This window comes from Myxine glutinosa, chromosome 12, assembly GCF_964187855.1.
Source record: "Myxine glutinosa chromosome 12, kmMyxGlut1.1, whole genome shotgun sequence".
Lineage (NCBI taxonomy): Eukaryota > Metazoa > Chordata > Myxini > Myxiniformes > Myxinidae > Myxine > Myxine glutinosa.
The window spans coordinates 61,482,283-61,494,827 of NC_136272.1; the positions used below are offsets into that span (position 1 = coordinate 61,482,283).

General features: G+C 47.9%; 1 protein-coding gene across 4 annotated transcripts in view; it reads right to left on the minus strand.

The window, feature by feature from the left end:
• Nucleotides 1-12,545, minus strand: part of LOC137416212 (uncharacterized) — a 55,483-nt gene that overhangs the window by 20,244 nt on the left and 22,694 nt on the right. Inside the window, exon 1 of one of the 4 annotated variants that reach the window (XM_068101745.2) lies at nucleotides 6,260-6,432. The exons of 2 other annotated variants lie outside the window; for them this stretch is intronic. The gene's annotated coding sequence lies outside the window, so the exon portion shown is untranslated. Of the gene's footprint in view, nucleotides 1-6,259; nucleotides 6,433-12,545 lie in introns of those variants that run through there. One more of the 4 variants, XM_068101746.2, reaches the window with a different exon arrangement.

Sequence of the window (12,545 nt, forward strand, 5' to 3'; positions counted from 1 at the left end):
AAAAGTTAAAGGAGGTGGAAGAAGGGGTGAGTGAAATTAAGAAGAGACGGAGGGAAACTAAAAAGGAGATAAGGGAGGAAGTGATGGAGTATGTGCAAGGTCTGTGTTCAAATCATGATGTTGTGCTTGCTAACCAGATAAAGAGTTTGCAGGTGGCGAAGGAGGTGCGGAGACGAGGTGCCAAGGTGAGTGGCGAAATACGTGGAAATGTATATGATGTGAGGGGAGCTTCAGTCGGCTTGGGGGTTGATTTGGATCCGGGTGTTCTTGAGAGGCCGTTGGTGAAGTGTGCGACAGGTACAGTGTGCGAAGGAAGAGGTGTGCGAGAATGTCCGACCATGGGGTGTGTGAGGAAAAAGTGCGCGCCGAGGAGTGTGTGTGCTGTCGAGAGTGAGTCGGTCGTAGCGCGTGTGCGAGGGGGCACATGGAAGCGCGTAGTGAGGAGTGTTACAGAGGATGTAACAAGAAAGTGTACACCTGTGGTGAGTGTTACGGAGGAAGTAACGGGAGAGTGTGCGCAAGAGGATGCGTGAGAAAGGTGTGTAACGGACGGGTGCATGAGGGAAGAGTGCGCTGTCAAAAGTAAGGAAGAATGTACACCTGTGGTGAGTGTTACGGAGGAAGTAACGGGAGAGTGTGCGCAAGAGGATGCGCGAGAAAGGTGTGTAACGGACAGGTGCATGAGGAAAGAGTGCGCTGTCGAGAGTAAGGGTGAGTGCGCTGTCAAGAGTGGTGGTGAAAGTGGTAAGAGTGACACGGAGCGTGAGTTGGTTGTGGCAGGTGAGAGAGGATGTACACCTGGAATGGAAGGATGCACACCTGGAATGGTAGAGCGTGTGTGGGAGTGCACACTGGAATTGGTCGTGAGGCACGTGGTTGGGTGTGCAAGTGGGAGCACACCTGTGATTGTCACAGAGGTGACCGAGAAGGGGGCGCGAAGAGGTGTTGGTGAGGTGTGCGAACGACGAGTGTGTGCAAAGGTGTGCGGTGGTCAGGTGTGTGACCAAGTCTGTGAGCGAAAGAACGAGTGCAATAGCGAAGTACGCGGGGTGTACGGGCGGCGCTGGAGCACCGAGCTCGGTGAGGGTGAAAGGGGTAGCGTATGCGTGTGAGCATGCAGGTGAAGCATCGACGGTAACCGGGTTAGCGGTTAGAGCGACTTATAGCCGAATCGGGCCCTGGGTGCGCGCCGGGCAGCTTCGCGTGCCGCGAGGACCAGCGGGGATCCAAACCACGACGGTTTCGAAAGAATCGCCGTACGCGATCCACGCCGGGCCGCGCTTTGAACGGCCACATCCGTGCTCCACTAGGCGGAGCGGGCAGCCCGATAGGAAGGGTCGTCATGGCGACCCCCTTTTGTTGAGGCGTTCCGGCAGGACGAGATCGGGCCATTGGAGGGCTCTGTGCCGAGATGGTGCGTGGGATCTTGGCCCGGGTAAGCCCCCGTCCCTGCACCGAATGCGGGACGTATCCAGCCGCCGGCACCAAGCAACCCACATTCATTGCTCGGCCGTGCGAAGCCGGGCTGTAGAAGTGAATTGGCGCACCGACAGGCACTAGTGAGCGGACTGTGATGATGATGATGATACTGATAGTGTTTTTGATCCGAAATTTAGAAAAGTGAATAGAATTGTCAGTAATTGGAAAATTTTTGATTGGTTGGAATTTGGTGAGCAAAATTGGTAGTGGAAGATACCCGATGTGGTGGGATGGCAACTCTGTCATCCCTCACAGCGGGGGCAAAGGAGCACTAGTTATGGGGTTTATGGCAGTGAAAACTAGCCCGGGAGGGTTAGGATATAATGATAGGGATCTAGAGAAGATGACAATAGGTAACGTTAAGAATAGGTATTGACAATGATACCGGTAGTGGGGACGCAGGTAGATTAGTTTGGATGATAATGACGTGGTATGTGCTTAGTTTAAAGGGAAGACGGGGAGCACTAAGTTAGCAGGGCAACAGGTAGATTAGATGATGCCGTGTGTATGGTGAACAGGTGTGATTGCACAGGTGTGCAACTGAACAGGTGTATGGAGCAGTGTTTGAGTGAGTGATGGTGATGAGTATTGTGCTGACCAAATGGTCCAGGAAGGAAGGAGGGTGCAGGTGGCACCAGGTAAGATTGCACAGGTGTGCAACTGCAGGTGTATGGAGAATGGTAGTGTGGAATAAATGGTAGTGTGGAATATCTGGAGTATTGGAATGGATGGTCGTGGAGTGAGTATGGTGGAAACTATGGAGTGGAGTGGATGGTGCGAAGGTGTGAATGGGGGAAGGATGGACCCCCCATCACGAATACCCGGGGCGGGTAGTGTAAGTGTTAGGTAGAGGGTACAGGTAAATTGTGGTTGGATATTGGCATCTGTGGTGCGGGTGAAAGAATGGTATTTGGATGGGTGCATTAGTGTTGTGGAAATGGCTGGGCGTGTAGCCTGTTAGTGTGTGTAGTTGGTTTGGGCACTCCACCACTGTGAGGATGTCGGCCAGGTGAGGCCGCAGGTGGGCTCTGGGAGCCGGTAGAGTTGTTGTGGATGGGGCCCGAGGATCCGGAGGACGGACCCGGGTAGCCCAGTGCCAGAGGGCACCGAGGGGTGACAGAGCCAGGAGGGGCCTTCCCCAATTAGATAGGTTAGGGTGAGGAGCTAGGTAAGCTCGGGTGGCAACTGCAGTGGTGGAGGTGTGCAGGTGGGTAGACCTGCTGGGAGAGCTACACGCCCCAATCCTGAAATTGTGCAAGGGCACAGGGAGTTGAATCGGGGGAGTGAGACCCCAAATTGAGAAGCACCACAGTTTGGTCAATGGCAATTGGTTTTTAGAACCCATAGTGTAAGATGGCCAATGGATTGGCAGGGAAAGACCCCGGGTAGTGTAAAGTGTATTAAAGTCATTTAGAAAGTAGTTAGGATGAAGATCTCCTCGCACCATCTGCATCCACTCACCTGGGGTGACGTACCTCCACACCATGCCAGGTTGTTTTATTATTTTTGATGCAGATGTTTTGGATTGTGAGACGCATCATGACGTGGGTGTGACATTGTGCTTGATGTTCCATCTCTTCCTCCTTATGAGGATTGATGATGAATTGGGTGATGGCAAATTTTGGCTAGAGGAATTGTGGTGACGAATTTGGAATAGAAGAAAGATGGGGAAGACGTGACAGTAGCGACGAATTTGTAATGGGTAGATTTTGTACATATGGGGTAAGGGCAAGGGTAGTGTAGGTGACAGGGGGGGTGACGTACGGTAGGGACGAGCTTTCTCACTTCGCTCTCCGTACACACTTCACCTTGCATTGCCTTATTGATGTGTACCCTTGTGACCTTACCCCTCGCTCATCTGTCTGTCCCCCCCTTTTGTCTCCCACATGAGGACCTGTGCGCCACTGGGCGCCGAGGGGAGCGTGCATGAGTCCGACATTGTGCGCCCGGAACTCCCAGAACCAGCTGTCTGCATCGATGCACCACATTATGGACCACATGTCTGTGGCTGAGCACCACTGATGGACCCCATGGGTTGGGGCATGGCCCCTCTGCTGGAACCGGCCATGAGGGCCCGAAATCTTGCTGGCGGACCTTGGCCACAGGGCACCGATGCCCCAGAGGTGAACCATACATAGTCGGCCCCTGTGGGCCATAAATAAAAAGAAATGGACACGTTGGGTGCATTTTATTTTGATACAAATTGGCCGCCAGCAAAGAAGATGACAACATCAGGAAGAAATAATAATAGCCAGCAGAGGGAGCCGAAGAGCAAGAGACCACCTGCAGGGTTAGGGGTTGTCGATTTATTTTATTCATGAACAATGATGACTGTGCACCGATTGGTGCTTGAGGGTGTGTTGGTGCATTTTGAGTGCTTTCATGGTGCGTCGATGCAGAGCAGACTGTCTCCCCCCCAGAAAGAACAATCACAGGTCCTGGGTTGCGTTTTGTAAATAAAATAGCGTCACTGTAAATAATGCTCCCCACCGTCAATGTATAGTTTGAAGACCATTCCGCAATTCAGTTAGCTGTGGGCGTGAGTCTGTTAGGTAGGGTGCAATGGAGCAGCGGGACATATTTATTTATGTTTTAAAACTGTCGCACTCAGGGTCAGGTTAAAAGTAGAGGGAACTACACCTACGTGTCACACTAAGTTAAAGTTATAGGCCCGGGACGTGCCTAAGAGGAGGAGGGTGCAGTGTTGCGGATATGAGGATTGTATTTTTTTTATTGTGTTGTATTGTAGTAAATTGTTGTGAATTATTGCTTAAGTCTGGACCCTCCTGCCTCCAGTGTTGTATAAAGGTCAAAGGGCGTTCCCGTAGTTAATTCCATAAAGCATACACGTTAGCCAATCATAGATTTCCCCCTGGTTGATAGTTATATCTTTATTATGTGTATTAGGGTAAGGCCTTGTCTCCCATTAAGATGACACTCCATTGCACCAAGTGAAATAGAGTAGATTCCTTTCATTCCCCATTCCCACTCCCAAAACTTTCATTGCCTTTCATCATTGCCAAGCCTCGATTGCGAGTTACATCCCCTCCAAAACCACCATTGAACATGTGCTCGGGTCGGGGAAGACGGCCGTGCCCGCCCGTCGTCATCAAGGGCGGAGCCAGAGGGTCGCGCGACCAACCAGGGCCGAGGTGAGCACAACGATGGGCGTGTCCTGAAGGCCGGCGGCTTGATCGCCGGAGGCGCTATAAAAGCGCGCGCGCAAGGACGTTGTAGAGTGGAGTAGTTGCTGAGTTGTGTAAAAAGACCATCCAGAGAGAACCAACTGTAAGAGAACCAACTGCGAGAGTACATTGAGATCACCCAAGGAAGCTTTGTACACAGCAACGGCTGATCAAGTGGACCGATGTTTGTTCCTGAGCTGGTGCTTTTCCGAACAGAGTCCGAGGCTGGCATGTGAGCAAAAGAACATAGAGAACATTAAGGAGATCATCATCCAGGGAAGCACAAAGCCTGTTGTAGTCCTGACAAAGCACGCGACGTCCACAGCAGCAGCAGCAGCGGCGGCCACAGCAGCAATAACACTCAACAGCCGCTTGGGGCCTGGACAGCGGTTTTGAGCAGGGCCGCGAAGGAACGGCGGCTGCTAAACGCGCCGATCGTGCTGCAGGACCCCCTTGGACCTTCCTCTCCCTCCAGCCATCCGCCTCCTGCCTTTCCATCCTCTTGTGTACGTGAGTTTGTTTTGTTTGTTCTGTCCTGGGTATTTAATTAAGTTTGTATAAGCTAGGTTGCACTGTGTCAAAAATCTTCTGTAAATTATTTTATTATCTTTCCTTCTTCCTTGGTTACTTTGAGCGTGTACATAATAGGAATAAATTTAGTGGTATTTTCAACCTTTTTTTTTCGTCTTCTTCTTCTTCACATCCGTGTCGCTTTTGTCTTTTCCATATTGAATATCTGTGGCGCGATCCGGCCAACGTTCGGGAATCGGGTTAGTCGGGGTAACTGTTAGGCCGCGGTGCCATCCGCTCGGCAAACCAACATCCTTATCCGCGGGCCGTAACAATATATATATATATATTGTTGTGGATATGAGAATGTTTTTTTTTGTTGTTGTTGTTGTTGTGTAAATAGTTGTAAAAATATCGCCCTCCTTACTCCAGTGTTGTATAAAGGTCAAAGGGTGTTCCCGTAGTTAATTCCATAAAGCATACACGAAGGACACCATATATCCATGTTCAGTAGTTATATCCTTATTATGTGTATTAGGCTAAGGATTTGTCTTCCATTAATTTGACACTCCATTGCACTGCATTAAATAAAGTAGATCCCTCCGACATGGCATCTTCCAAGTGCCAGGTTTAGCCACTTTGCTGCATTTCATCTGCCGTCCACTTTGCTGCAATTGCCAACTGCATTTTGGGCGGTTTTCTTCATTCGCCATTGCTGCCCTTTGGCTGGGGCTAGCTCGAATCGCCCCCAAAACCACCATTGGCCACGAGGCAAGGTCGGGGAAGAAGGGCGTGTCTCCACCTCGTCATAGAGGGGAGGAGTGAACCAGCCCTTGCCGACCAACCCAGAACGAGGGGTTGGCTTTAGAGGGCGGAGAGAGAACGTTTGGGGGAGGTTCGCAAAAGGGTCAAGGGTGGGGCTTATATAACCCGAGGCAGAGGCCCCCAGAGAGAGTCGAGGAGGGAGGAGATCGGAACACCGAAAAGCCTGGAAGTTGTTGTTGGACTAAGCAAGAGAGGAAGTTGTTGGACTGGGTTGGACTAAGAAAGAGAGAGGAGAGAACCCGTCACGCCAGACCCCCCACCAGCGCTTCGGCTCCACCAAGCAGCTCCGACCCGTGATCCCGCGCACACGACAGGATCGGTGGTATCGGCGTCCGTCGAGGTCCAGCCCGACGTCCCGTGCGGGATCAAGCTCCAGCCAGCTCCGTGCCTTCCTCCCCCTCCAGCCACCCACCTCCTTCCAGCCAATCCACTCTGCAATTCCCCGTGTGAGTCCGTCTTTGTTTGTTCTGTCCAGGGAATAAGTTAAGCCTGTTAGATAAGCTAGTATTTTCACTGTGTCTCTGATTTCTTCAGTAAATTTATTTTATTTTTTTTATTTTTTTTGTAGACAAGATCGAGGCTCGTGAAAGAGCTAACATTAATCACACAAAAAAGACAAACCGACACACAAAACACAAAAAACAAGGGGAGGGGCAGACAAGATGGGGAGACAGGGGGAAGGACACAAACACAACATTTGAGAGCAGGGACATCGGGAGGACTTGGGGGGAGGTGGGAGAGGAATAAAACATATGAACACTGCAAGGACTCTGGGGTGAATTACCGGGGGAAGAAAAGATCAAGGTTTTCGATGGGGGAAGATAAGAGATGGTGGTGAACAGCTGTTTTAAAGACCTGGAGGGAGGAGTGGGATTGAAGGGAGTGGGGGAGTTTGTTCCAGAGGCGGGAGAAAAGGGGAATGAAAGAGTGAAGGTGAGCAGAGAGCCTAGACTTTGGCAGTTTAACCATAAGAGGGTTGCAGGCAGATCTTGTGCGACCTGAAGGAATATTGGGGGGACAGAGCACAGAGAGAGCTGGGGGAGCAAGGCCGGAGAGGAGGCGGTAGAAGACAGAAAGACCACCAACCTGCCTGCGGTGAGTGAGTGAAAGGCCCTCGGTGTTGACTACATCGCAGGAGATTCCAATGATTGTGAAAGCTTTGGCCTCAACAGCGTGAAGCCGAGCAAGGTGTGAGGCAGGAGCACCATCCCAGAGGGGGGAACAGTATTCCATTGAGCTGCGGATGAAAGCCTTGTATGTGGTGAGGAGCTCAGGTGTGCCAAGGAAGGACTTCGCACGACGGAGGATGCCCAGTCGGCGACTGGCTTTGGAGGCCAGCTTGGAAATGTGGTTTTCCCAAGAAAGATCATGGCAGATAGTGAGACCCAAAAGCTTGAGCGACAGAACTTCTTGGAGAGGATTGTTGAGAAAGTAGATGGGAGGGTTGTCCAGTCGGTCCTTTCGGAGAGACATTGTAAGAGTGTGAGATTTGTCAGGATTGAAAGACATGTTCCACTTGTTTGACCAGTCTGTGATTTTGTCCAGGTCTGCAGAGAGTGAGGAGGCTGCAGACTGCCGATCTGAGGGATGAGGAATGGAGCGACAGAGAGTAGAGTCGTCAGCAAAGAGATAGAGAGGATTTTCAAGAGAGTCAGAGAGATCATTGATGAAGACCAGAAAAAGCACAGGGCCCAGAACACTACGTTGGGGAACTCCAGCCTGAACAGGAAGAGGAGATGAGAGAAACCCATTCAGGGCCACACGTTGACTACGACCAGAGAGGAAGTCCGCCAGCCATGCGTGGAGATTTCCATGGATACCAAAGGAGGAGAGTTTGGTGAGCAGAGCAGGGTGCCAGACCGTATTGAAGGCACGTGAAATGTCAAGGGAGACAGCTCTAATTTCCTGTTTGGCGTTGAGGACCTCCATCCATTGTTGAGAAAGCAGAAGCAGCATGTCCAGAGTAGAGTGACCAGGTCTGAAACCAAATTGATGATCAGAGATCAAGCCATTGGAGAAGAGGAAAGATTTAATATCTGAAGCAATGATGGATTCCATGACTTTGCTGATAATTGGGAGAAAGCTGATTGGTCTGTAGTTGCTGGGATCTGTTTTTGCACCTTTTTTGTGCAAACCGGTGATGTTGGCTCATTTCCAAGCAGATGGCAGATGACCTTGAGCAAAAGAGAGGGTGAAGAGAACAGAAAGAGGGAGTGAAAGAGCAGAAGAACATGATTTTAGGACCCGTGGGCTGATGCCGTCAGGACCAGTTGCAGAATCAGAGTCGAGGGTTGACAGAAACTTTTCCACCTTGTCAGGAGGAAAGGACACAGAGTCCAGGAGCAGCTGGGTACGACTGGGTACGGTGGGTACAGAGAGGGATGGGTTTGGGACACAAGATTTAGAGGCAAACACAGAGTTGAGGCATTCAGCTTTTTCACGTGCGGAGTCAGCCGTTAAGCCGTTTGAGGTGAGGGAGGGGATGGAGGGGGAACAAACACCAGAAACAGATTTGACCAGACGCCACCAGGATTTGGAAGAGGGAGACAGATAAGAGAGTTTGGTCTTGAGAATGTTGAGATATTGTTTCCTGGCTCTCCTGAGGGTGGACACACACTTGTTTCGGGCTTTGTGAAAGGAAATGAGATTTCCTTCCGTTGGATTTGCTTTCCAGGAGACGAAAGCAAGTTGTTTCAGGGCAACAGCCTCACCACAAGATTCCGTGTACCATGGATGGGAGGAAGGGTATGACAACTGAAGACGAGATGGTATAAATCTGTGCATGAGAGAGAGCAATTTACTTTGAAAGAATTCCCAGGATGAGTTGATGTCAGAGGCAGTAGAGATGGGAGACCAGTCCAGATGATTTATGGCTGCTTGAAGACCGCGCCAGTTGGCCTGAGTGAAATGCCAGACTCGTCGACGCTGAGGAGGCTCTCTGAGAATGGTCAGAGAGATGTCCACTTTGACAAGCACATGATCAGATGAGCCGATTGGAGCAGAAGAAGAGCAGCAGACATTTTCAGGGAAGTTTGTCATAACCAAATCCAGAAGAGAAGATGCTCCGCTGACTGAGATCCGGGTCGGGAAATTGACAGATTGTGTCAGTCCCAGTGAGTCGCAGAAGTCCTTTGCTGAAGAGCCATGGCTGGTGAGAGAGGTACCCACACCCAGCCAACTGGCATGGTGACAATTGAAATCACCACATATGAGGAAGAGAGAGTTGGGATGGGTAGATAGAAGTTGGTCCATATTATCAGACAGTGAGATGTAGATGGAGTCATCGCTGTTTGGTGGATTTTTTTTTTTTCATTTCCATTTTGAAAAATCACATTTTCCCATTTCCTCAGTTTTATTATCCTTCCTTCTCCTTGGTTTCTTTGATTGTGTAAATAGTAGGAATAAATTTAGTAGCATTTCAAACCTTTTTGTCTTCTTCTTCTTCTTCACATCCGTATCGCCTTTGACTTTTCCCTATTGAATATCTGTGGCGCGATTTTGGCCAACGTCCAGGAATCGGGTTAGTCGGGGTAACTGTTAGGGCCGCGGCGCCATCCGCTCGGCAAAACAACATCCTATCCACGGTCCGTAACAATATATATATATATATATATATATATATATATATATATATATATAGATATATATATATATATATAACCTGTATGAAACATTCCAATCCCGATTCCGCTCCAACCACAGTACTGAAACTGCTCTCCTCAAGATCACCAACGACCTTCTCCTCTCCTCTGACGCTGGCAACCTCAACATTCTCGTCCTCCTCGACCTCAGCGCTGCCTTTGACACCATCGATCACACCATCCTCCTCACCCGACTTGAATCCACCTTTAACGTTACCGGCACTGCCCTCTCTTGGATTAAATCATACCTCTCTGACAGACGCCAGTTCATCTCCATCAATAACTGCAAATCCCCCACTGCTCCCCTCCCCCAAGGTGTCCCCCAAGATTCAGTTCTTGGCCCCCTCCTCTTCATCCTCTACCTGTCCCCCCTCGGTCACTTAATCCGCCGTCATGGTCTCCAATTCCACTGCTTCGCCGATGACATCCAGCTTTTCATCTCCACCAAGTCCGTCTCCACCGACACCCACTCTATCCTGACAAACTGCATCACTGAAATAAAATCCTGGCTTCAAATCAACTTCCTCAAGCTTAACTGTGATAAATCTGAAATAATCATCATTGGCCCAAAAACGCTCACAAAATCCACCCATAACTTTGCCCTCAACATCGACGGTATCCCAGTATCCACCTCCCCTCACATCCGGAATCTTGGCGTCATCTTTGACCAAACCCTTTCCTCTGACAAATACACTAAACAGATCACAAAGTCAGCCTTCTTTCAACTGAAAAACATTGCCCGTCTCCGCTCATCCCTCTCCTCCACGGCTGCAGAAACCCTCATCCACGCCTTCATCACCTCCCGTCTGGACTACTGCAATAGCCTCCTCTATGGTTCACCCTCAAAAATCACCAATAAACTCCAATACATTCAGAACTCCACTGCCCGTCTACTCACCCATTCCCGGACCTGTGACCACATCACCCCTGTCCTTTACAAGCTTCACTGGCTCCCCATCCCCCAGAGAATCCAGTACAAAATCCTCCTCTTGACATACAAAGCCCTCCATAACCTGGCCCCATCCTACCTGGCTGACCTCCTCTCCAGACACACTCCCACCCGCAACCTCCGCTCTGCTGGTACCAACCTCCTGACCCCCTCCATCCGGACCAAATTCAGATCCTGGGGGGACAGGGCCTTCTCCATCGCTGCTCCCACCCTCTGGAACTCACTACCTCACACCATCAGAGACTCCTCCTCACTCACCACATTCAAAACGTCACTAAAGACCCACCTGTTCAACACTGCATTCAACATTCAACCCACTGCATTTAACCCCTGACTATCTCTTCTCCTTCTCCCTCCTTTTGCTTTAAATATTTCCCTCTTGATTCTTGTCTTTTTGCAATTGTTGTTTTCATGTATTGTTATGCATTATGTTTTCCACTCTGTCAAAGCGCCTTTGGGCTTCTGGAAAAGCGCTATACAAAATAAATGAATTATTATTATTATTATTATATATATATATATATATTATATATATATATATATATATATATATATATATATATATATATATATATATATATATATATATATATATATATAGATATATATATATATAATATAATTATACAGCACTTATTAAAGTTACAATTTTGAATTCCATCTGTGGCATAGGATAAAATAGGACCTCAAGCCTGATTTTGGCATAATTAGCAGTGATAATATATCTCAATAGTATATAGATCTGTCATGTTCACCATTTTATCCTTGGTGAAATCTTATAATTATCGGGTTAGTTAAATACTTCATTAAAACTTGTATAAATTTGGGGCACGCATAAAATGACCAAATGTAAGTCATAAATTGCCCATGAAATCCTAAAACCCAAACGCAGATTTCTTATACCTACCAGTTAATGGTAAAACTATACCAAGATATATTAAATGACCATCAACAATCCTCACTCCTGTTTTACCCTTATAAAATCCATGTGGCTATTAAAAAATATATCTTCAACTATTAATCCATTAATTCTCAATTAAACTCGGTGTGAATACATGATGCCAGATTTGTGAATTGCCCTTGGTATTATATGGCCATTATTACCAAGATAACTCATGCAAATCTTTCATTTCTTCATTTTATAAATGTAAAGTAATTGAAAAGTATGAAAAATATTTTTTCAGGTTAGGCTGGTGAAGAAATATCTTAACACTAGTGCATATTTGTGGCCATCCACTTTGAACCAAACCTGACCTCTAAACATGCTAAATAACTTTTTATGTCATTATAATAACTAGGGCATGCCCGTACTATATATATATCTAAAATTATATCCCCCCCCTCTATTTACATGAAATGGTTTGGTCCATTCGCAAAGCCAAAGCGAACGGCTTGCGAGTACGGTAGAACCCCCCCCCCCCCCCCCCTCTATTTACATGAAATGGTTTGGTCCATTCGCAAAGCCAAAGCGAACGGCGAACGGCTAAATCGCCATAGCTCGGTAGCTCGCTGCTCTCTGATTGGTCGAATCGTTTTTTTGACATAGCTCGGTAACTACTTGTCCGATTAATATGAAACCTTGAAAAGGCACATCCTCAGGTCCCCAGCAGTATATCTGGCAAGTTTCAAGTATATCGGACCCGTGGTTGTCGAGAAACAGCGGTCACAGACACACAGAGATTAGTGGAATTATAGATAGATGAGTTATGGACTTTTCCATTTATAACAAATACATTAATATAATAGTTATTTAATTGATAGATAGATAGATAGATTTTTTTATTTCAAACAAAAGCTGAAGAGGTTACAGTACAATATCTTATAAACAGATATAAATGTTATACATGTACATGCATTTAAACACAACAATTGTTTGAGGTAGGGATTAATTGATTGAGCTTAATTGATAGCCTTTTTAAAAAGTATTATTTGGTTAGTCCATATTTAACATCATGT